Source organism: Myotis yumanensis, unplaced genomic scaffold (genome assembly GCF_028538775.1).
Source record: "Myotis yumanensis isolate MYYU_CA2020_CCGP unplaced genomic scaffold, mMyoYum1.0.hap1 SCAF_5, whole genome shotgun sequence".
Classification (NCBI taxonomy): Eukaryota; Metazoa; Chordata; class Mammalia; order Chiroptera; family Vespertilionidae; genus Myotis; species Myotis yumanensis.
In genome coordinates this window covers 106,457,402-106,483,554 of record NW_027223756.1, presented here as the reverse complement: position 1 = coordinate 106,483,554, position 26,153 = coordinate 106,457,402, and positions in this window count along the sequence as shown.

Below are 26,153 nucleotides of genomic sequence, written 5' to 3'. Positions count from 1 at the left end.
GAATCCTATGATAATATTAAACACACGGAGGAGTTATTGTGCTAATATATGTCCTGGGTGACTGGGTTTGTTCAAAGTGGCTTCTTTGAAAATGGAACAGAGATTGCTGTCTTCTTTCAACCTGGACATGAAACTATGCTATCTTTGTTAGCTTCCCTTGACGGTAGTCCTGACCGTGAGATTACTTTTCTACAATGGAAAATGAATGGAAATGACATGTGCCATTTCAGGCTTCGCCATACAAACCTCGTAGGTGCTGCTCTGTGCACTTCTGTTTCCTACCTGACTGGCATGCAGGCATCGCAGAGGCTCCAGTACAGGAAACGTTTTGATATGGTTGATGGAATACTGGGAAAGAAAATTTTTAACATAAGCAAGCTAGAAGATGTGTGCGAAGTCTATAGGGGTTAAGATGTCCATGACCGACACGAGAATTTGGAGTGAAAGTTCATATCCATACTATATTTCAGAATTCTGTGTGTGGGATACTTTGAGGTGTTTACATGGTATAACAATGTGGGAATGAGGATGTAGTTTTGTATACAAGTATTTGCGGAATTGTATGTATGTATTAGAATATTTCTGGTGAGTGTTTTCCATGTTGGTAAAGAGGATGGGGATGAGTGTGTGCGTGTTTGCAATGTGGTATGACAGCACATGTGAAGGGTGTAGGACTGGTACTTGTTCTTACTGGAAGACAGTGAGACTGAGCGTATTGGGAGAAGGGTGTATGAGATCTCAGAATGTTCAGTGCAGTGAAGATCTGAAGGCCTGGTAGCAGAAGTGCCATATAGATGAGAAAGGAAACAGATAAAAGTAAATTTTCTTCAGGGCAAATAAGTTTACTAGACTTTCACCTAAAGAGGTTTCCTGTGTGAGGAGATTTGGCTTATTTATGGGATTAGTGGGTGCATATTATGGAATTAGTGAATCTGATCATGATTATGTGATGAAGTGAGGGTAAGAGTGTATCCGTGTAATGGGAATGGAGAATGGGAAAGAGAGATGAAGAGGGAAAGCCTGTGTGTATGAGAGAACAAGGGAAAAGAAGGACCTACAGAGCCTTACTTGGTATGGAGGATGACAGATGTGTGAGTGAGTGAGTGTGTGAGGATCTCACTGTCTATTGCCTCCGTTTCACCTGGAGCTATGTTGGAAATTTGTGCTGAGCGATCTTGCCCTGTCCTTGAAGGCACACAGCCTCCTTGTCCCTCTGCAGGTGCCTGAGTCCTAGTCCCTCTTTCCTGAAGCCCTTTTCTTCTTTTGAGAGGAAAATGAACTAAGTAGAGAGTAGGCTGAGCAACTGAGCTACATCTCTTGATCAAGTTCAGATCCCTCCTTTGTTTATTCCTTACCATCCTCATCAAGACGTGTTTTTCCGGGCACGGGTATCTCACTACACGGCTTAGACGGTGAGAAAAGACAGGTGAAAGGTTTGCGGAAGGCAGACTGTTTTCCTACTGTTTGACCAAAGGCTGGGACCTCCAATGGTGACTTGGGTAGAGGTGCCTTGTCTTGGGTACTGCAGGGTCCTGGGCAATGGAATCAAGAAGAACACTGAGATGAGGCATTGTCTGGGGTCTTTGTCAAATCAAAAACTGCATGTTCAGTGGACGTTACATGTCAGGCATCATCATTTCACTGGACACTTGCTCTCACAGAAAGTAAGGTGACTTTCCCATTTAAAATTATATTTATTCCAACTACAAGGAAACTCTTATTCAATGGTGTGTTTGGTGGATGTCAGTTGGATTGGGTATCTTGCGTGTGATATTTCTGGAGCTCTATCTATACAGATTATCAACAACTTGGAATCGGGCCTGAAAGACAGTATGCAGGGATTACAAGGTGGATATCAACTCAAATTCCTCATGAAAAATGGTGCATTTAGCAGATATATGGTGTGACTTTTATGAAGTTCTTAATGAATATCAGTATATTTACATTGCTCGTTATACTGATATATATATACAGACAGAGCTGTAAAAGGATAAATTTTTATTTTTGAAGAAATTGTACACTATTTTGTCACTGTCCCTGTTTCAATCTTAGCAAGCTCACTGCTGCTTAATTCGCTCTCTAAGATTATCTTCATGTCTCTTGAATGTGTGTACTATAGTATTATTCATATTTATAGCAAAATGCCATGGGGAATGCAATCTACTTAGTGTTTACATTTCTAATGCTTTGGTTAAAACTGGGTTGAGGTCGAATGTGGTATTGTTTTGGTGTTTGCAAATGTAAACGTGGAATGAGCTTTATGTGACAGAGGAGGGTATCTGTGCTTTTTGTCACTGAGTTAGTTCAGCAAATTTTTATTGCATAATGTGTAGATTGCATTATCAATAATAATGGGCTTACATGCTTTATATATTATGTTGTTCAAATGAGGAATATTATCACTAAGAATATTGTCTTTGAGACTAGAGCTGTTAGTATATTTCCAAACTGTGAGACAATAGTTATAGAATCTGGGGATGTGAAAATGAAGGTTTAAAAGAGAAAGAATGCCTGTGCTTTGAAAATAATGGCAGAGAATGCAGATAATATTTTGTAATGTTAGATATGCCGTAACAAGAAATTGCATTAGAAAGTAAAATGTGAAATTTAGACTTTTGAAGGGGTTACAATAGAATATGGCCCCTATGGCCTAGCATTCTAATGCTTCAGTATTCACCACATAGATATATTGTCATATTGAAAAATAGATGTAGTAGATGGCCCAGAACATCACATTTTCAAGTAGTTCTAAGTCAAAGCAACCTGAATGATCAGAAGAGTATAATCAATGAAGAAATAATATTCGTTAAATGATATACATATACCAAAAAGAACAAAATTGACATCACATAAAACAGGGATGAATTACACAAATATACTAAAGAGTGAAAGGAGCTAGACACAAAGTATTATCGCGCCTCTCCCTTTCCATAAAAATTAAAAACAGGGACACTAACCTAGGGTCCTAGGAGTCAGAGAAAATATAACTCTTTGGGTGGTATGGAATTTTAATCCATGTGGAATAAGGAAATAGGTGATAGGGAAAGTGAGTTCAGAGGAATTTCATATGTAATGAATGGGAGTGGGAAACACTAGCTATGAAAATATATGGATGTGATGGCGTCTTTGCCTGGGTATCTCTGCACTCTACCTCAAGTTCAGTTCTTGAGGATCCTACCATGGTGGGCCTATGTTAAGTTATTAGTGCTTCACACAATTCTGGTAATATGACATGTGCTTGGCCAGCTCATAGGAACATATTCTCCATGTTTCCCTAAGAAAACTTTCATCCCCTTAGGCCCTCTCCCATTATTTCCTCAAATAGAACACTGTTCTCCACTGATCTCCTTGGGATCCCTCCAGCTGTTTTCGGTGTCTTCCCTTGCTTCCGCTGCTGATCCTACTAAGAAGATGCAGAATCATTGGAATATCTGTTTGTACCTGGCAGTTTGTTGTCTGTTAATGGGCAGAAACATTCAGCTCAACCATGGGTTCTGCCTAGATCCCATCTACCTTTGCATCCTACTCAATAGTCCCTCCTTACCAGCATCATTTTGCTTGTCTTTCATAGAGATGGAGGGAACACTCTCTGAAGAAGAGGCCTTCCAGGCTTTCTGGCGTTCAGTTGGGGCCACTGCCTTGTGCCTGCGCTGCAAAGCATCCCCTGAATTCAGCTTTGCTGTGAAATTAAATAAAAATAATAGGTATGCAGCCCATTCTTCTTATTTGTGTATTTACCTGTCCGTTAAACAAAGTGTGTAGCGCATCCATTGAGCACACACAGCCTTGGATGGGTAGTGTTATGTGAATCCTATGATAATATTAAACACACGGAGGAGTTATTGTGCTAATATATGTCCTGGGTGACTGGGTTTGTTCAAAGTGGCTTCTTTGAAAATGGAACAGAGATTGCTGTCTTCTTTCAACCTGGACATGAAACTATGCTATCTTTGTTAGCTTCCCTTGACGGTAGTCCTGACCGTGAGATTACTTTTCTACAATGGAAAATGAATGGAAATGACATGTGCCATTTCAGGCTTCGCCATACAAACCTCGTAGGTGCTGCTCTGTGCACTTCTGTTTCCTACCTGACTGGCATGCAGGCATCGCAGAGGCTCCAGTACAGGAAACGTTTTGATATGGTTGATGGAATACTGGGAAAGAAAATTTTTAACATAAGCAAGCTAGAAGATGTGTGCGAAGTCTATAGGGGTTAAGATGTCCATGACCGACACGAGAATTTGGAGTGAAAGTTCATATCCATACTATATTTCAGAATTCTGTGTGTGGGATACTTTGAGGTGTTTACATGGTATAACAATGTGGGAATGAGGATGTAGTTTTGTATACAAGTATTTGCGGAATTGTATGTATGTATTAGAATATTTCTGGTGAGTGTTTTCCATGTTGGTAAAGAGGATGGGGATGAGTGTGTGCGTGTTTGCAATGTGGTATGACAGCACATGTGAAGGGTGTAGGACTGGTACTTGTTCTTACTGGAAGACAGTGAGACTGAGCGTATTGGGAGAAGGGTGTATGAGATCTCAGAATGTTCAGTGCAGTGAAGATCTGAAGGCCTGGTAGCAGAAGTGCCATATAGATGAGAAAGGAAACAGATAAAAGTAAATTTTCTTCAGGGCAAATAAGTTTACTAGACTTTCACCTAAAGAGGTTTCCTGTGTGAGGAGATTTGGCTTATTTATGGGATTAGTGGGTGCATATTATGGAATTAGTGAATCTGATCATGATTATGTGATGAAGTGAGGGTAAGAGTGTATCCGTGTAATGGGAATGGAGAATGGGAAAGAGAGATGAAGAGGGAAAGCCTGTGTGTATGAGAGAACAAGGGAAAAGAAGGACCTACAGAGCCTTACTTGGTATGGAGGATGACAGATGTGTGAGTGAGTGAGTGTGTGAGGATCTCACTGTCTATTGCCTCCGTTTCACCTGGAGCTATGTTGGAAATTTGTGCTGAGCGATCTTGCCCTGTCCTTGAAGGCACACTGCCTCCTTGTCCCTCTGCAGGTGCCTGAGTCCTAGTCCCTCTTTCCTGAAGCCCTTTTCTTCTTTTGAGAGGAAAATGAACTAAGTAGAGAGTAGGCTGAGCAACTGAGCTACATCTCTTGATCAAGTTCAGATCCCTCCTTTGTTTATTCCTTACCATCCTCATCAAGACGTGTTTTTCCGGGCACGGGTATCTCACTACACGGCTTAGACGGTGAGAAAAGACAGGTGAAAGGTTTGCGGAAGGCAGACTGTTTTCCTGCTGTTTGACCAAAGGCTGGGACCTCCAATGGTGACTTGGGTAGAGGTGCCTTGTCTTGGGTACTGCAGGGTCCTGGGCAATGGAATCAAGAAGAACACTGAGATGAGGCATTGTCTGGGGTCTTTGTCAAATCAAAAACTGCATGTTCAGTGGACGTTACATGTCAGGCATCATCATTTCACTGGACACTTGCTCTCACAGAAAGTAAGGTGACTTTCCCATTTAAAATTATATTTATTCCAACTACAAGGAAACTCTTATTCAATGGTGTGTTTGGTGGATGTCAGTTGGATTGGGTATCTTGCGTGTGATATTTCTGGAGCTCTATCTATACAGATTATCAACAACTTGGAATCGTGCCTGAAAGACAGTATGCAGGGATTACAAGGTGGATATCAACTCAAATTCCTCATGAAAAATGGTGCATTTAGCAGATATATGGTGTGACTTTTATGAAGTTCTTAATGAATATCAGTATATTTACATTGCTCGTTATACTGATATATATATACAGACAGAGCTGTAAAAGGATAAATTTTTATTTTTGAAGAAATTGTACACTATTTTGTCACTGTCCCTGTTTCAATCTTAGCAAGCTCACTGCTGCTTAATTCGCTCTCTAAGATTATCTTCATGTCTCTTGAATGTGTGTACTATAGTATTATTCATATTTATAGCAAAATGCCATGGGGAATGCAATCTACTTAGTGTTTACATTTCTAATGCTTTGGTTAAAACTGGGTTGAGGTCGAATGTGGTATTGTTTTGGTGTTTGCAAATGTAAACGTGGAATGAGCTTTATGTGACAGAGGAGGGTATCTGTGCTTTTTGTCACTGAGTTAGTTCAGCAAATTTTTATTGCATAATGTGTAGATTGCATTATCAATAATAATGGGCTTACATGCTTTATATATTATGTTGTTCAAATGAGGAATATTATCACTAAGAATATTGTCTTTGAGACTAGAGCTGTTAGTATATTTCCAAACTGTGAGACAATAGTTATAGAATCTGGGGATGTGAAAATGAAGGTTTAAAAGAGAAAGAATGCCTGTGCTTTGAAAATAATGGCAGAGAATGCAGATAATATTTTGTAATGTTAGATATGCCGTAACAAGAAATTGCATTAGAAAGTAAAATGTGAAATTTAGACTTTTGAAGGGGTTACAATAGAATATGGCCCCTATGGCCTAGCATTCTAATGCTTCAGTATTCACCACATAGATATATTGTCATATTGAAAAATAGATGTAGTAGATGGCCCAGAACATCACATTTTCAAGTAGTTCTAAGTCAAAGCAACCTGAATGATCAGAAGAGTATAATCAATGAAGAAATAATATTCGTTAAATGATATACATATACCAAAAAGAACAAAATTGGCATCACATAAAACAGGGATGAATTACACAAATATACTAAAGAGTGAAAGGAGCTAGACACAAAGTATTATCGCGCCTCTCCCTTTCCATAAAAATTAAAAACAGGGACACTAACCTAGGGTCCTAGGAGTCAGAGAAAATATAACTCTTTGGGTGGTATGGAATTTTAATCCATGTGGAATAAGGAAATAGGTGATAGGGAAAGTGAGTTCAGAGGAATTTCATATGTAATGAATGGGAGTGGGAAACACTAGCTATGAAAATATATGGATGTGATGGCGTCTTTGCCTGGGTATCTCTGCACTCTACCTCAAGTTCAGTTCTTGAGGATCCTACCATGGTGGGCCTATGTTAAGTTATTAGTGCTTCACACAATTCTGGTAATATGACATGTGCTTGGCCAGCTCATAGGAACATATTCTCCATGTTTCCCTAAGAAAACTTTCATCCCCTTAGGCCCTCTCCCATTATTTCCTCAAATAGAACACTGTTCTCCACTGATCTCCTTGGGATCCCTCCAGCTGTTTTCGGTGTCTTCCCTTGCTTCCGCTGCTGATCCTACTAAGAAGATGCAGAATCATTGGAATATCTGTTTGTACCTGGCAGTTTGTTGTCTGTTAATGGGCAGAAACATTCAGCTCAACCATGGGTTCTGCCTAGATCCCATCTACCTTTGCATCCTACTCAATAGTCCCTCCTTACCAGCATCATTTTGCTTGTCTTTCATAGAGATGGAGGGAACACTCTCTGAAGAAGAGGCCTTCCAGGCTTTCTGGCGTTCAGTTGGGGCCACTGCCTTGTGCCTGCGCTGCAAAGCATCCCCTGAATTCAGCTTTGCTGTGAAATTAAATAAAAATAATAGGTATGCAGCCCATTCTTCTTATTTGTGTATTTACCTGTCCGTTAAACAAAGCGTGTAGCGCATCCATTGAGCACACACAGCCTTGGATGGGTAGTGTTATGTGAATCCTATGATAATATTAAACACACGGAGGAGTTATTGTGCTAATATATGTCCTGGGTGACTGGGTTTGTTCAAAGTGGCTTCTTTGAAAATGGAACAGAGATTGCTGTCTTCTTTCAACCTGGACATGAAACTATGCTATCTTTGTTAGCTTCCCTTGACGGTAGTCCTGACCGTGAGATTACTTTTCTACAATGGAAAATGAATGGAAATGACATGTGCCATTTCAGGCTTCGCCATACAAACCTCGTAGGTGCTGCTCTGTGCACTTCTGTTTCCTACCTGACTGGCATGCAGGCATCGCAGAGGCTCCAGTACAGGAAACGTTTTGATATGGTTGATGGAATACTGGGAAAGAAAATTTTTAACATAAGCAAGCTAGAAGATGTGTGCGAAGTCTATAGGGGTTAAGATGTCCATGACCGACACGAGAATTTGGAGTGAAAGTTCATATCCATACTATATTTCAGAATTCTGTGTGTGGGATACTTTGAGGTGTTTACATGGTATAACAATGTGGGAATGAGGATGTAGTTTTGTATACAAGTATTTGCGGAATTGTATGTATGTATTAGAATATTTCTGGTGAGTGTTTTCCATGTTGGTAAAGAGGATGGGGATGAGTGTGTGCGTGTTTGCAATGTGGTATGACAGCACATGTGAAGGGTGTAGGACTGGTACTTGTTCTTACTGGAAGACAGTGAGACTGAGCGTATTGGGAGAAGGGTGTATGAGATCTCAGAATGTTCAGTGCAGTGAAGATCTGAAGGCCTGGTAGCAGAAGTGCCATATAGATGAGAAAGGAAACAGATAAAAGTAAATTTTCTTCAGGGCAAATAAGTTTACTAGACTTTCACCTAAAGAGGTTTCCTGTGTGAGGAGATTTGGCTTATTTATGGGATTAGTGGGTGCATATTATGGAATTAGTGAATCTGATCATGATTATGTGATGAAGTGAGGGTAAGAGTGTATCCGTGTAATGGGAATGGAGAATGGGAAAGAGAGATGAAGAGGGAAAGCCTGTGTGTATGAGAGAACAAGGGAAAAGAAGGACCTACAGAGCCTTACTTGGTATGGAGGATGACAGATGTGTGAGTGAGTGAGTGTGTGAGGATCTCACTGTCTATTGCCTCCGTTTCACCTGGAGCTATGTTGGAAATTTGTGCTGAGCGATCTTGCCCTGTCCTTGAAGGCACACTGCCTCCTTGTCCCTCTGCAGGTGCCTGAGTCCTAGTCCCTCTTTCCTGAAGCCCTTTTCTTCTTTTGAGAGGAAAATGAACTAAGTAGAGAGTAGGCTGAGCAACTGAGCTACATCTCTTGATCAAGTTCAGATCCCTCCTTTGTTTATTCCTTACCATCCTCATCAAGACGTGTTTTTCCGGGCACGGGTATCTCACTACACGGCTTAGACGGTGAGAAAAGACAGGTGAAAGGTTTGCGGAAGGCAGACTGTTTTCCTGCTGTTTGACCAAAGGCTGGGACCTCCAATGGTGACTTGGGTAGAGGTGCCTTGTCTTGGGTACTGCAGGGTCCTGGGCAATGGAATCAAGAAGAACACTGAGATGAGGCATTGTCTGGGGTCTTTGTCAAATCAAAAACTGCATGTTCAGTGGACGTTACATGTCAGGCATCATCATTTCACTGGACACTTGCTCTCACAGAAAGTAAGGTGACTTTCCCATTTAAAATTATATTTATTCCAACTACAAGGAAACTCTTATTCAATGGTGTGTTTGGTGGATGTCAGTTGGATTGGGTATCTTGCGTGTGATATTTCTGGAGCTCTATCTATACAGATTATCAACAACTTGGAATCGTGCCTGAAAGACAGTATGCAGGGATTACAAGGTGGATATCAACTCAAATTCCTCATGAAAAATGGTGCATTTAGCAGATATATGGTGTGACTTTTATGAAGTTCTTAATGAATATCAGTATATTTACATTGCTCGTTATACTGATATATATATACAGACAGAGCTGTAAAAGGATAAATTTTTATTTTTGAAGAAATTGTACACTATTTTGTCACTGTCCCTGTTTCAATCTTAGCAAGCTCACTGCTGCTTAATTCGCTCTCTAAGATTATCTTCATGTCTCTTGAATGTGTGTACTATAGTATTATTCATATTTATAGCAAAATGCCATGGGGAATGCAATCTACTTAGTGTTTACATTTCTAATGCTTTGGTTAAAACTGGGTTGAGGTCGAATGTGGTATTGTTTTGGTGTTTGCAAATGTAAACGTGGAATGAGCTTTATGTGACAGAGGAGGGTATCTGTGCTTTTTGTCACTGAGTTAGTTCAGCAAATTTTTATTGCATAATGTGTAGATTGCATTATCAATAATAATGGGCTTACATGCTTTATATATTATGTTGTTCAAATGAGGAATATTATCACTAAGAATATTGTCTTTGAGACTAGAGCTGTTAGTATATTTCCAAACTGTGAGACAATAGTTATAGAATCTGGGGATGTGAAAATGAAGGTTTAAAAGAGAAAGAATGCCTGTGCTTTGAAAATAATGGCAGAGAATGCAGATAATATTTTGTAATGTTAGATATGCCGTAACAAGAAATTGCATTAGAAAGTAAAATGTGAAATTTAGACTTTTGAAGGGGTTACAATAGAATATGGCCCCTATGGCCTAGCATTCTAATGCTTCAGTATTCACCACATAGATATATTGTCATATTGAAAAATAGATGTAGTAGATGGCCCAGAACATCACATTTTCAAGTAGTTCTAAGTCAAAGCAACCTGAATGATCAGAAGAGTATAATCAATGAAGAAATAATATTCGTTAAATGATATACATATACCAAAAAGAACAAAATTGGCATCACATAAAACAGGGATGAATTACACAAATATACTAAAGAGTGAAAGGAGCTAGACACAAAGTATTATCGCGCCTCTCCCTTTCCATAAAAATTAAAAACAGGGACACTAACCTAGGGTCCTAGGAGTCAGAGAAAATATAACTCTTTGGGTGGTATGGAATTTTAATCCATGTGGAATAAGGAAATAGGTGATAGGGAAAGTGAGTTCAGAGGAATTTCATATGTAATGAATGGGAGTGGGAAACACTAGCTATGAAAATATATGGATGTGATGGCGTCTTTGCCTGGGTATCTCTGCACTCTACCTCAAGTTCAGTTCTTGAGGATCCTACCATGGTGGGCCTATGTTAAGTTATTAGTGCTTCACACAATTCTGGTAATATGACATGTGCTTGGCCAGCTCATAGGAACATATTCTCCATGTTTCCCTAAGAAAACTTTCATCCCCTTAGGCCCTCTCCCATTATTTCCTCAAATAGAACACTGTTCTCCACTGATCTCCTTGGGATCCCTCCAGCTGTTTTCGGTGTCTTCCCTTGCTTCCGCTGCTGATCCTACTAAGAAGATGCAGAATCATTGGAATATCTGTTTGTACCTGGCAGTTTGTTGTCTGTTAATGGGCAGAAACATTCAGCTCAACCATGGGTTCTGCCTAGATCCCATCTACCTTTGCATCCTACTCAATAGTCCCTCCTTACCAGCATCATTTTGCTTGTCTTTCATAGAGATGGAGGGAACACTCTCTGAAGAAGAGGCCTTCCAGGCTTTCTGGCGTTCAGTTGGGGCCACTGCCTTGTGCCTGCGCTGCAAAGCATCCCCTGAATTCAGCTTTGCTGTGAAATTAAATAAAAATAATAGGTATGCAGCCCATTCTTCTTATTTGTGTATTTACCTGTCCGTTAAACAAAGCGTGTAGCGCATCCATTGAGCACACACAGCCTTGGATGGGTAGTGTTATGTGAATCCTATGATAATATTAAACACACGGAGGAGTTATTGTGCTAATATATGTCCTGGGTGACTGGGTTTGTTCAAAGTGGCTTCTTTGAAAATGGAACAGAGATTGCTGTCTTCTTTCAACCTGGACATGAAACTATGCTATCTTTGTTAGCTTCCCTTGACGGTAGTCCTGACCGTGAGATTACTTTTCTACAATGGAAAATGAATGGAAATGACATGTGCCATTTCAGGCTTCGCCATACAAACCTCGTAGGTGCTGCTCTGTGCACTTCTGTTTCCTACCTGACTGGCATGCAGGCATCGCAGAGGCTCCAGTACAGGAAACGTTTTGATATGGTTGATGGAATACTGGGAAAGAAAATTTTTAACATAAGCAAGCTAGAAGATGTGTGCGAAGTCTATAGGGGTTAAGATGTCCATGACCGACACGAGAATTTGGAGTGAAAGTTCATATCCATACTATATTTCAGAATTCTGTGTGTGGGATACTTTGAGGTGTTTACATGGTATAACAATGTGGGAATGAGGATGTAGTTTTGTATACAAGTATTTGCGGAATTGTATGTATGTATTAGAATATTTCTGGTGAGTGTTTTCCATGTTGGTAAAGAGGATGGGGATGAGTGTGTGCGTGTTTGCAATGTGGTATGACAGCACATGTGAAGGGTGTAGGACTGGTACTTGTTCTTACTGGAAGACAGTGAGACTGAGCGTATTGGGAGAAGGGTGTATGAGATCTCAGAATGTTCAGTGCAGTGAAGATCTGAAGGCCTGGTAGCAGAAGTGCCATATAGATGAGAAAGGAAACAGATAAAAGTAAATTTTCTTCAGGGCAAATAAGTTTACTAGACTTTCACCTAAAGAGGTTTCCTGTGTGAGGAGATTTGGCTTATTTATGGGATTAGTGGGTGCATATTATGGAATTAGTGAATCTGATCATGATTATGTGATGAAGTGAGGGTAAGAGTGTATCCGTGTAATGGGAATGGAGAATGGGAAAGAGAGATGAAGAGGGAAAGCCTGTGTGTATGAGAGAACAAGGGAAAAGAAGGACCTACAGAGCCTTACTTGGTATGGAGGATGACAGATGTGTGAGTGAGTGAGTGTGTGAGGATCTCACTGTCTATTGCCTCCGTTTCACCTGGAGCTATGTTGGAAATTTGTGCTGAGCGATCTTGCCCTGTCCTTGAAGGCACACTGCCTCCTTGTCCCTCTGCAGGTGCCTGAGTCCTAGTCCCTCTTTCCTGAAGCCCTTTTCTTCTTTTGAGAGGAAAATGAACTAAGTAGAGAGTAGGCTGAGCAACTGAGCTACATCTCTTGATCAAGTTCAGATCCCTCCTTTGTTTATTCCTTACCATCCTCATCAAGACGTGTTTTTCCGGGCACGGGTATCTCACTACACGGCTTAGACGGTGAGAAAAGACAGGTGAAAGGTTTGCGGAAGGCAGACTGTTTTCCTGCTGTTTGACCAAAGGCTGGGACCTCCAATGGTGACTTGGGTAGAGGTGCCTTGTCTTGGGTACTGCAGGGTCCTGGGCAATGGAATCAAGAAGAACACTGAGATGAGGCATTGTCTGGGGTCTTTGTCAAATCAAAAACTGCATGTTCAGTGGACGTTACATGTCAGGCATCATCATTTCACTGGACACTTGCTCTCACAGAAAGTAAGGTGACTTTCCCATTTAAAATTATATTTATTCCAACTACAAGGAAACTCTTATTCAATGGTGTGTTTGGTGGATGTCAGTTGGATTGGGTATCTTGCGTGTGATATTTCTGGAGCTCTATCTATACAGATTATCAACAACTTGGAATCGTGCCTGAAAGACAGTATGCAGGGATTACAAGGTGGATATCAACTCAAATTCCTCATGAAAAATGGTGCATTTAGCAGATATATGGTGTGACTTTTATGAAGTTCTTAATGAATATCAGTATATTTACATTGCTCGTTATACTGATATATATATACAGACAGAGCTGTAAAAGGATAAATTTTTATTTTTGAAGAAATTGTACACTATTTTGTCACTGTCCCTGTTTCAATCTTAGCAAGCTCACTGCTGCTTAATTCGCTCTCTAAGATTATCTTCATGTCTCTTGAATGTGTGTACTATAGTATTATTCATATTTATAGCAAAATGCCATGGGGAATGCAATCTACTTAGTGTTTACATTTCTAATGCTTTGGTTAAAACTGGGTTGAGGTCGAATGTGGTATTGTTTTGGTGTTTGCAAATGTAAACGTGGAATGAGCTTTATGTGACAGAGGAGGGTATCTGTGCTTTTTGTCACTGAGTTAGTTCAGCAAATTTTTATTGCATAATGTGTAGATTGCATTATCAATAATAATGGGCTTACATGCTTTATATATTATGTTGTTCAAATGAGGAATATTATCACTAAGAATATTGTCTTTGAGACTAGAGCTGTTAGTATATTTCCAAACTGTGAGACAATAGTTATAGAATCTGGGGATGTGAAAATGAAGGTTTAAAAGAGAAAGAATGCCTGTGCTTTGAAAATAATGGCAGAGAATGCAGATAATATTTTGTAATGTTAGATATGCCGTAACAAGAAATTGCATTAGAAAGTAAAATGTGAAATTTAGACTTTTGAAGGGGTTACAATAGAATATGGCCCCTATGGCCTAGCATTCTAATGCTTCAGTATTCACCACATAGATATATTGTCATATTGAAAAATAGATGTAGTAGATGGCCCAGAACATCACATTTTCAAGTAGTTCTAAGTCAAAGCAACCTGAATGATCAGAAGAGTATAATCAATGAAGAAATAATATTCGTTAAATGATATACATATACCAAAAAGAACAAAATTGGCATCACATAAAACAGGGATGAATTACACAAATATACTAAAGAGTGAAAGGAGCTAGACACAAAGTATTATCGCGCCTCTCCCTTTCCATAAAAATTAAAAACAGGGACACTAACCTAGGGTCCTAGGAGTCAGAGAAAATATAACTCTTTGGGTGGTATGGAATTTTAATCCATGTGGAATAAGGAAATAGGTGATAGGGAAAGTGAGTTCAGAGGAATTTCATATGTAATGAATGGGAGTGGGAAACACTAGCTATGAAAATATATGGATGTGATGGCGTCTTTGCCTGGGTATCTCTGCACTCTACCTCAAGTTCAGTTCTTGAGGATCCTACCATGGTGGGCCTATGTTAAGTTATTAGTGCTTCACACAATTCTGGTAATATGACATGTGCTTGGCCAGCTCATAGGAACATATTCTCCATGTTTCCCTAAGAAAACTTTCATCCCCTTAGGCCCTCTCCCATTATTTCCTCAAATAGAACACTGTTCTCCACTGATCTCCTTGGGATCCCTCCAGCTGTTTTCGGTGTCTTCCCTTGCTTCCGCTGCTGATCCTACTAAGAAGATGCAGAATCATTGGAATATCTGTTTGTACCTGGCAGTTTGTTGTCTGTTAATGGGCAGAAACATTCAGCTCAACCATGGGTTCTGCCTAGATCCCATCTACCTTTGCATCCTACTCAATAGTCCCTCCTTACCAGCATCATTTTGCTTGTCTTTCATAGAGATGGAGGGAACACTCTCTGAAGAAGAGGCCTTCCAGGCTTTCTGGCGTTCAGTTGGGGCCACTGCCTTGTGCCTGCGCTGCAAAGCATCCCCTGAATTCAGCTTTGCTGTGAAATTAAATAAAAATAATAGGTATGCAGCCCATTCTTCTTATTTGTGTATTTACCTGTCCGTTAAACAAAGCGTGTAGCGCATCCATTGAGCACACACAGCCTTGGATGGGTAGTGTTATGTGAATCCTATGATAATATTAAACACACGGAGGAGTTATTGTGCTAATATATGTCCTGGGTGACTGGGTTTGTTCAAAGTGGCTTCTTTGAAAATGGAACAGAGATTGCTGTCTTCTTTCAACCTGGACATGAAACTATGCTATCTTTGTTAGCTTCCCTTGACGGTAGTCCTGACCGTGAGATTACTTTTCTACAATGGAAAATGAATGGAAATGACATGTGCCATTTCAGGCTTCGCCATACAAACCTCGTAGGTGCTGCTCTGTGCACTTCTGTTTCCTACCTGACTGGCATGCAGGCATCGCAGAGGCTCCAGTACAGGAAACGTTTTGATATGGTTGATGGAATACTGGGAAAGAAAATTTTTAACATAAGCAAGCTAGAAGATGTGTGCGAAGTCTATAGGGGTTAAGATGTCCATGACCGACACGAGAATTTGGAGTGAAAGTTCATATCCATACTATATTTCAGAATTCTGTGTGTGGGATACTTTGAGGTGTTTACATGGTATAACAATGTGGGAATGAGGATGTAGTTTTGTATACAAGTATTTGCGGAATTGTATGTATGTATTAGAATATTTCTGGTGAGTGTTTTCCATGTTGGTAAAGAGGATGGGGATGAGTGTGTGCGTGTTTGCAATGTGGTATGACAGCACATGTGAAGGGTGTAGGACTGGTACTTGTTCTTACTGGAAGACAGTGAGACTGAGCGTATTGGGAGAAGGGTGTATGAGATCTCAGAATGTTCAGTGCAGTGAAGATCTGAAGGCCTGGTAGCAGAAGTGCCATATAGATGAGAAAGGAAACAGATAAAAGTAAATTTTCTTCAGGGCAAATAAGTTTACTAGACTTTCACCTAAAGAGGTTTCCTGTGTGAGGAGATTTGGCTTATTTATGGGATTAGTGGGTGCATATTATGGAATTAGTGAATCTGATCATGATTATGTGATGAAGTGAGGGTAAGAGTGTATCCGTGTAATGGGAATGGAGAATGGGAAAGAGAGATGAAGAGGGAAAGCCTGTGTGTATGAGAGAACAAGGGAAAAGAAGGACCTACAGAGCCTTACTTGGTATGGAGGATGACAGATGTGTGAGTGAGTGAGTGTGTGAGGATCTCACTGTCTATTGCCTCCGTTTCACCTGGAGCTATGTTGGAAATTTGTGCTGAGCGATCTTGCCCTGTCCTTGAAGGCACACTGCCTCCTTGTCCCTCTGCAGGTGCCTGAGTCCTAGTCCCTCTTTCCTGAAGCCCTTTTCTTCTTTTGAGAGGAAAATGAACTAAGTAGAGAGTAGGCTGAGCAACTGAGCTACATCTCTTGATCAAGTTCAGATCCCTCCTTTGTTTATTCCTTACCATCCTCATCAAGACGTGTTTTTCCGGGCACGGGTATCTCACTACACGGCTTAGACGGTGAGAAAAGACAGGTGAAAGGTTTGCGGAAGGCAGACTGTTTTCCTGCTGTTTGACCAAAGGCTGGGACCTCCAATGGTGACTTGGGTAGAGGTGCCTTGTCTTGGGTACTGCAGGGTCCTGGGCAATGGAATCAAGAAGAACACTGAGATGAGGCATTGTCTGGGGTCTTTGTCAAATCAAAAACTGCATGTTCAGTGGACGTTACATGTCAGGCATCATCATTTCACTGGACACTTGCTCTCACAGAAAGTAAGGTGACTTTCCCATTTAAAATTATATTTATTCCAACTACAAGGAAACTCTTATTCAATGGTGTGTTTGGTGGATGTCAGTTGGATTGGGTATCTTGCGTGTGATATTTCTGGAGCTCTATCTATACAGATTATCAACAACTTGGAATCGGGCCTGAAAGACAGTATGCAGGGATTACAAGGTGGATATCAACTCAAATTCCTCATGAAAAATGGTGCATTTAGCAGATATATGGTGTGACTTTTATGAAGTTCTTAATGAATATCAGTATATTTACATTGCTCGTTATACTGATATATATATACAGACAGAGCTGTAAAAGGATAAATTTTTATTTTTGAAGAAATTGTACACTATTTTGTCACTGTCCCTGTTTCAATCTTAGCAAGCTCACTGCTGCTTAATTCGCTCTCTAAGATTATCTTCATGTCTCTTGAATGTGTGTACTATAGTATTATTCATATTTATAGCAAAATGCCATGGGGAATGCAATCTACTTAGTGTTTACATTTCTAATGCTTTGGTTAAAACTGGGTTGAGGTCGAATGTGGTATTGTTTTGGTGTTTGCAAATGTAAACGTGGAATGAGCTTTATGTGACAGAGGAGGGTATCTGTGCTTTTTGTCACTGAGTTAGTTCAGCAAATTTTTATTGCATAATGTGTAGATTGCATTATCAATAATAATGGGCTTACATGCTTTATATATTATGTTGTTCAAATGAGGAATATTATCACTAAGAATATTGTCTTTGAGACTAGAGCTGTTAGTATATTTCCAAACTGTGAGACAATAGTTATAGAATCTGGGGATGTGAAAATGAAGGTTTAAAAGAGAAAGAATGCCTGTGCTTTGAAAATAATGGCAGAGAATGCAGATAATATTTTGTAATGTTAGATATGCCGTAACAAGAAATTGCATTAGAAAGTAAAATGTGAAATTTAGACTTTTGAAGGGGTTACAATAGAATATGGCCCCTATGGCCTAGCATTCTAATGCTTCAGTATTCACCACATAGATATATTGTCATATTGAAAAATAGATGTAGTAGATGGCCCAGAACATCACATTTTCAAGTAGTTCTAAGTCAAAGCAACCTGAATGATCAGAAGAGTATAATCAATGAAGAAATAATATTCGTTAAATGATATACATATACCAAAAAGAACAAAATTGACATCACATAAAACAGGGATGAATTACACAAATATACTAAAGAGTGAAAGGAGCTAGACACAAAGTATTATCGCGCCTCTCCCTTTCCATAAAAATTAAAAACAGGGACACTAACCTAGGGTCCTAGGAGTCAGAGAAAATATAACTCTTTGGGTGGTATGGAATTTTAATCCATGTGGAATAAGGAAATAGGTGATAGGGAAAGTGAGTTCAGAGGAATTTCATATGTAATGAATGGGAGTGGGAAACACTAGCTATGAAAATATATGGATGTGATGGCGTCTTTGCCTGGGTATCTCTGCACTCTACCTCAAGTTCAGTTCTTGAGGATCCTACCATGGTGGGCCTATGTTAAGTTATTAGTGCTTCACACAATTCTGGTAATATGACATGTGCTTGGCCAGCTCATAGGAACATATTCTCCATGTTTCCCTAAGAAAACTTTCATCCCCTTAGGCCCTCTCCCATTATTTCCTCAAATAGAACACTGTTCTCCACTGATCTCCTTGGGATCCCTCCAGCTGTTTTCGGTGTCTTCCCTTGCTTCCGCTGCTGATCCTACTAAGAAGATGCAGAATCATTGGAATATCTGTTTGTACCTGGCAGTTTGTTGTCTGTTAATGGGCAGAAACATTCAGCTCAACCATGGGTTCTGCCTAGATCCCATCTACCTTTGCATCCTACTCAATAGTCCCTCCTTACCAGCATCATTTTGCTTGTCTTTCATAGAGATGGAGGGAACACTCTCTGAAGAAGAGGCCTTCCAGGCTTTCTGGCGTTCAGTTGGGGCCACTGCCTTGTGCCTGCGCTGCAAAGCATCCCCTGAATTCAGCTTTGCTGTGAAATTAAATAAAAATAATAGGTATGCAGCCCATTCTTCTTATTTGTGTATTTACCTGTCCGTTAAACAAAGCGTGTAGCGCATCCATTGAGCACACACAGCCTTGGATGGGTAGTGTTATGTGAATCCTATGATAATATTAAACACACGGAGGAGTTATTGTGCTAATATATGTCCTGGGTGACTGGGTTTGTTCAAAGTGGCTTCTTTGAAAATGGAACAGAGATTGCTGTCTTCTTTCAACCTGGACATGAAACTATGCTATCTTTGTTAGCTTCCCTTGACGGTAGTCCTGACCGTGAGATTACTTTTCTACAATGGAAAATGAATGGAAATGACATGTGCCATTTCAGGCTTCGCCATACAAACCTCGTAGGTGCTGCTCTGTGCACTTCTGTTTCCTACCTGACTGGCATGCAGGCATCGCAGAGGCTCCAGTACAGGAAACGTTTTGATATGGTTGATGGAATACTGGGAAAGAAAATTTTTAACATAAGCAAGCTAGAAGATGTGTGCGAAGTCTATAGGGGTTAAGATGTCCATGACCGACACGAGAATTTGGAGTGAAAGTTCATATCCATACTATATTTCAGAATTCTGTGTGTGGGATACTTTGAGGTGTTTACATGGTATAACAATGTGGGAATGAGGATGTAGTTTTGTATACAAGTATTTGCGGAATTGTATGTATGTATTAGAATATTTCTGGTGAGTGTTTTCCATGTTGGTAAAGAGGATGGGGATGAGTGTGTGCGTGTTTGCAATGTGGTATGACAGCACATGTGAAGGGTGTAGGACTGGTACTTGTTCTTACTGGAAGACAGTGAGACTGAGCGTATTGGGAGAAGGGTGTATGAGATCTCAGAATGTTCAGTGCAGTGAAGATCTGAAGGCCTGGTAGCAGAAGTGCCATATAGATGAGAAAGGAAACAGATAAAAGTAAATTTTCTTCAGGGCAAATAAGTTTACTAGACTTTCACCTAAAGAGGTTTCCTGTGTGAGGAGATTTGGCTTATTTATGGGATTAGTGGGTGCATATTATGGAATTAGTGAATCTGATCATGATTATGTGATGAAGTGAGGGTAAGAGTGTATCCGTGTAATGGGAATGGAGAATGGGAAAGAGAGATGAAGAGGGAAAGCCTGTGTGTATGAGAGAACAAGGGAAAAGAAGGACCTACAGAGCCTTACTTGGTATGGAGGATGACAGATGTGTGAGTGAGTGAGTGTGTGAGGATCTCACTGTCTATTGCCTCCGTTTCACCTGGAGCTATGTTGGAAATTTGTGCTGAGCGATCTTGCCCTGTCCTTGAAGGCACACTGCCTCCTTGTCCCTCTGCAGGTGCCTGAGTCCTAGTCCCTCTTTCCTGAAGCCCTTTTCTTCTTTTGAGAGGAAAATGAACTAAGTAGAGAGTAGGCTGAGCAACTGAGCTACATCTCTTGATCAAGTTCAGATCCCTCCTTTGTTTATTCCTTACCATCCTCATCAAGACGTGTTTTTCCGGGCACGGGTATCTCACTACACGGCTTAGACGGTGAGAAAAGACAGGTGAAAGGTTTGCGGAAGGCAGACTGTTTTCCTGCTGTTTGACCAAAGGCTGGGACCTCCAATGGTGACTTGGGTAGAGGTGCCTTGTCTTGGGTACTGCTGGGTCCTGGGCAATGGAATCAAGAAGAACACTGAGATGAGGCATTGTCTGGGGTCTTTGTCAAATCAAAAACTGCATGTTCAGTGGACGTTACATGTCAGGCATCATCATTTCACTGGACACTTGCTCTCACAGAAAGTAAGGTGACTTTCCCATTTAAAATTATATTTATTCCAACTACAAGGAAACTCTTATTCAATGGTGTGTTTGGTGGATGTCAGTTGGATTGGGTATCTTGCGTGTGATATTTCTGGAGCTCTATCTATACAGATTATCAACAACTTGGAATCGGGCCTGAAAGACAGTATGCAGGGATTACAAGGTGGATATCAACTCAAATTCCTCATGAAAAATGGTGCATTTAGCAGATATATGGTGTGACTTTTATGAAGTTCTTAATGAATATCAGTATATTTACATTGCTCGTTATACTGATATATATATACAGACAGAGCTGTAAAAGGATAAATTTTTATTTTTGAAGAAATTGTACACTATTTTGTCACTGTCCCTGTTTCAATCTTAGCAAGCTCACTGCTGCTTAATTCGCTCTCTAAGATTATCTTCATGTCTCTTGAATGTGTGTACTATAGTATTATTCATATTTATAGCAAAATGCCATGGGGAATGCAATCTACTTAGTGTTTACATTTCTAATGCTTTGGTTAAAACTGGGTTGAGGTCGAATGTGGTATTGTTTTGGTGTTTGCAAATGTAAACGTGGAATGAGCTTTATGTGACAGAGGAGGGTATCTGTGCTTTTTGTCACTGAGTTAGTTCAGCAAATTTTTATTGCATAATGTGTAGATTGCATTATCAATAATAATGGGCTTACATGCTTTATATATTATGTTGTTCAAATGAGGAATATTATCACTAAGAATATTGTCTTTGAGACTAGAGCTGTTAGTATATTTCCAAACTGTGAGACAATAGTTATAGAATCTGGGGATGTGAAAATGAAGGTTTAAAAGAGAAAGAATGCCTGTGCTTTGAAAATAATGGCAGAGAATGCAGATAATATTTTGTAATGTTAGATATGCCGTAACAAGAAATTGCATTAGAAAGTAAAATGTGAAATTTAGACTTTTGAAGGGGTTACAATAGAATATGGCCCCTATGGCCTAGCATTCTAATGCTTCAGTATTCACCACATAGATATATTGTCATATTGAAAAATAGATGTAGTAGATGGCCCAGAACATCACATTTTCAAGTAGTTCTAAGTCAAAGCAACCTGAATGATCAGAAGAGTATAATCAATGAAGAAATAATATTCGTTAAATGATATACATATACCAAAAAGAACAAAATTGGCATCACATAAAACACGGATGAATTACACAAATATACTAAAGAGTGAAAGGAGCTAGACACAAAGTATTATCGCGCCTCTCCCTTTCCATAAAAATTAAAAACAGGGACACTAACCTAGGGTCCTAGGAGTCAGAGAAAATATAACTCTTTGGGTGGTATGGAATTTTAATCCATGTGGAATAAGGAAATAGGTGATAGGGAAAGTGAGTTCAGAGGAATTTCATATGTAATGAATGGGAGTGGGAAACACTAGCTATGAAAATATATGGATGTGATGGCGTCTTTGCCTGGGTATCTCTGCACTCTACCTCAAGTTCAGTTCTTGAGGATCCTACCATGGTGGGCCTATGTTAAGTTATTAGTGCTTCACACAATTCTGGTAATATGACATGTGCTTGGCCAGCTCATAGGAACATATTCTCCATGTTTCCCTAAGAAAACTTTCATCCCCTTAGGCCCTCTCCCATTATTTCCTCAAATAGAACACTGTTCTCCACTGATCTCCTTGGGATCCCTCCAGCTGTTTTCGGTGTCTTCCCTTGCTTCCGCTGCTGATCCTACTAAGAAGATGCAGAATCATTGGAATATCTGTTTGTACCTGGCAGTTTGTTGTCTGTTAATGGGCAGAAACATTCAGCTCAACCATGGGTTCTGCCTAGATCCCATCTACCTTTGCATCCTACTCAATAGTCCCTCCTTACCAGCATCATTTTGCTTGTCTTTCATAGAGATGGAGGGAACACTCTCTGAAGAAGAGGCCTTCCAGGCTTTCTGGCGTTCAGTTGGGGCCACTGCCTTGTGCCTGCGCTGCAAAGCATCCCCTGAATTCAGCTTTGCTGTGAAATTAAATAAAAATAATAGGTATGCAGCCCATTCTTCTTATTTGTGTATTTACCTGTCCGTTAAACAAAGCGTGTAGCGCATCCATTGAGCACACACAGCCTTGGATGGGTAGTGTTATGTGAATCCTATGATAATATTAAACACACGGAGGAGTTATTGTGCTAATATATGTCCTGGGTGACTGGGTTTGTTCAAAGTGGCTTCTTTGAAAATGGAACAGAGATTGCTGTCTTCTTTCAACCTGGACATGAAACTATGCTATCTTTGTTAGCTTCCCTTGACGGTAGTCCTGACCGTGAGATTACTTTTCTACAATGGAAAATGAATGGAAATGACATGTGCCATTTCAGGCTTCGCCATACAAACCTCGTAGGTGCTGCTCTGTGCACTTCTGTTTCCTACCTGACTGGCATGCAGGCATCGCAGAGGCTCCAGTACAGGAAACGTTTTGATATGGTTGATGGAATACTGGGAAAGAAAATTTTTAACATAAGCAAGCTAGAAGATGTGTGCGAAGTCTATAGGGGTTAAGATGTCCATGACCGACACGAGAATTTGGAGTGAAAGTTCATATCCATACTATATTTCAGAATTCTGTGTGTGGGATACTTTGAGGTGTTTACATGGTATAACAATGTGGGAATGAGGATGTAGTTTTGTATACAAGTATTTGCGGAATTGTATGTATGTATTAGAATATTTCTGGTGAGTGTTTTCCATGTTGGTAAAGAGGATGGGGATGAGTGTGTGCGTGTTTGCAATGTGGTATGACAGCACATGTGAAGGGTGTAGGACTGGTACTTGTTCTTACTGGAAGACAGTGAGACTGAGCGTATTGGGAGAAGGGTGTATGAGATCTCAGAATGTTCAGTGCAGTGAAGATCTGAAGGCCTGGTAGCAGAAGTGCCATATAGATGAGAAAGGAAACAGATAAAAGTAAATTTTCTTCAGGGCAAATAAGTTTACTAGACTTTCACCTAAAGAGGTTTCCTGTGTGAGGAGATTTGGCTTATTTATGGGATTAGTGGGTGCATATTATGGAATTAGTGAATCTGATCATGATTATGTGATGAAGTGAGGGTAAGAGTGTATCCGTGTAATGGGAATGGAGAATGGGAAAGAGAGATGAAGAGGGAAAGCCTGTGTGTATGAGAGAACAAGGGAAAAGAAGGACCTACAGAGCCTTACTTGGTATGGAGGATGACAGATGTGTGAGTGAGTGAGTGTGTGAGGATCTCACTGTCTATTGCCTCCGTTTCACCTGGAGCTATGTTGGAAATTTGTGCTGAGCGATCTTGCCCTGTCCTTGAAGGCACACTGCCTCCTTGTCCCTCTGCAGGTGCCTGAGTCCTAGTCCCTCTTTCCTGAAGCCCTTTTCTTCTTTTGAGAGGAAAATGAACTAAGTAGAGAGTAGGCTGAGCAACTGAGCTACATCTCTTGATCAAGTTCAGATCCCTCCTTTGTTTATTCCTTACCATCCTCATCAAGACGTGTTTTTCCGGGCACGGGTATCTCACTACACGGCTTAGACGGTGAGAAAAGACAGGTGAAAGGTTTGCGGAAGGCAGACTGTTTTCCTGCTGTTTGACCAAAGGCTGGGACCTCCAATGGTGACTTGGGTAGAGGTGCCTTGTCTTGGGTACTGCAGGGTCCTGGGCAATGGAATCAAGAAGAACACTGAGATGAGGCATTGTCTGGGGTCTTTGTCAAATCAAAAACTGCATGTTCAGTGGACGTTACATGTCAGGCATCATCATTTCACTGGACACTTGCTCTCACAGAAAGTAAGGTGACTTTCCCATTTAAAATTATATTTATTCCAACTACAAGGAAACTCTTATTCAATGGTGTGTTTGGTGGATGTCAGTTGGATTGGGTATCTTGCGTGTGATATTTCTGGAGCTCTATCTATACAGATTATCAACAACTTGGAATCGTGCCTGAAAGACAGTATGCAGGGATTACAAGGTGGATATCAACTCAAATTCCTCATGAAAAATGGTGCATTTAGCAGATATATGGTGTGACTTTTATGAAGTTCTTAATGAATATCAGTATATTTACATTGCTCGTTATACTGATATATATATACAGACAGAGCTGTAAAAGGATAAATTTTTATTTTTGAAGAAATTGTACACTATTTTGTCACTGTCCCTGTTTCAATCTTAGCAAGCTCACTGCTGCTTAATTCGCTCTCTAAGATTATCTTCATGTCTCTTGAATGTGTGTACTATAGTATTATTCATATTTATAGCAAAATGCCATGGGGAATGCAATCTACTTAGTGTTTACATTTCTAATGCTTTGGTTAAAACTGGGTTGAGGTCGAATGTGGTATTGTTTTGGTGTTTGCAAATGTAAACGTGGAATGAGCTTTATGTGACAGAGGAGGGTATCTGTGCTTTTTGTCACTGAGTTAGTTCAGCAAATTTTTATTGCATAATGTGTAGATTGCATTATCAATAATAATGGGCTTACATGCTTTATATATTATGTTGTTCAAATGAGGAATATTATCACTAAGAATATTGTCTTTGAGACTAGAGCTGTTAGTATATTTCCAAACTGTGAGACAATAGTTATAGAATCTGGGGATGTGAAAATGAAGGTTTAAAAGAGAAAGAATGCCTGTGCTTTGAAAATAATGGCAGAGAATGCAGATAATATTTTGTAATGTTAGATATGCCGTAACAAGAAATTGCATTAGAAAGTAAAATGTGAAATTTAGACTTTTGAAGGGGTTACAATAGAATATGGCCCCTATGGCCTAGCATTCTAATGCTTCAGTATTCACCACATAGATATATTGTCATATTGAAAAATAGATGTAGTAGATGGCCCAGAACATCACATTTTCAAGTAGTTCTAAGTCAAAGCAACCTGAATGATCAGAAGAGTATAATCAATGAAGAAATAATATTCGTTAAATGATATACATATACCAAAAAGAACAAAATTGGCATCACATAAAACAGGGATGAATTACACAAATATACTAAAGAGTGAAAGGAGCTAGACACAAAGTATTATCGCGCCTCTCCCTTTCCATAAAAATTAAAAACAGGGACACTAACCTAGGGTCCTAGGAGTCAGAGAAAATATAACTCTTTGGGTGGTATGGAATTTTAATCCATGTGGAATAAGGAAATAGGTGATAGGGAAAGTGAGTTCAGAGGAATTTCATATGTAATGAATGGGAGTGGGAAACACTAGCTATGAAAATATATGGATGTGATGGCGTCTTTGCCTGGGTATCTCTGCACTCTACCTCAAGTTCAGTTCTTGAGGATCCTACCATGGTGGGCCTATGTTAAGTTATTAGTGCTTCACACAATTCTGGTAATATGACATGTGCTTGGCCAGCTCATAGGAACATATTCTCCATGTTTCCCTAAGAAAACTTTCATCCCCTTAGGCCCTCTCCCATTATTTCC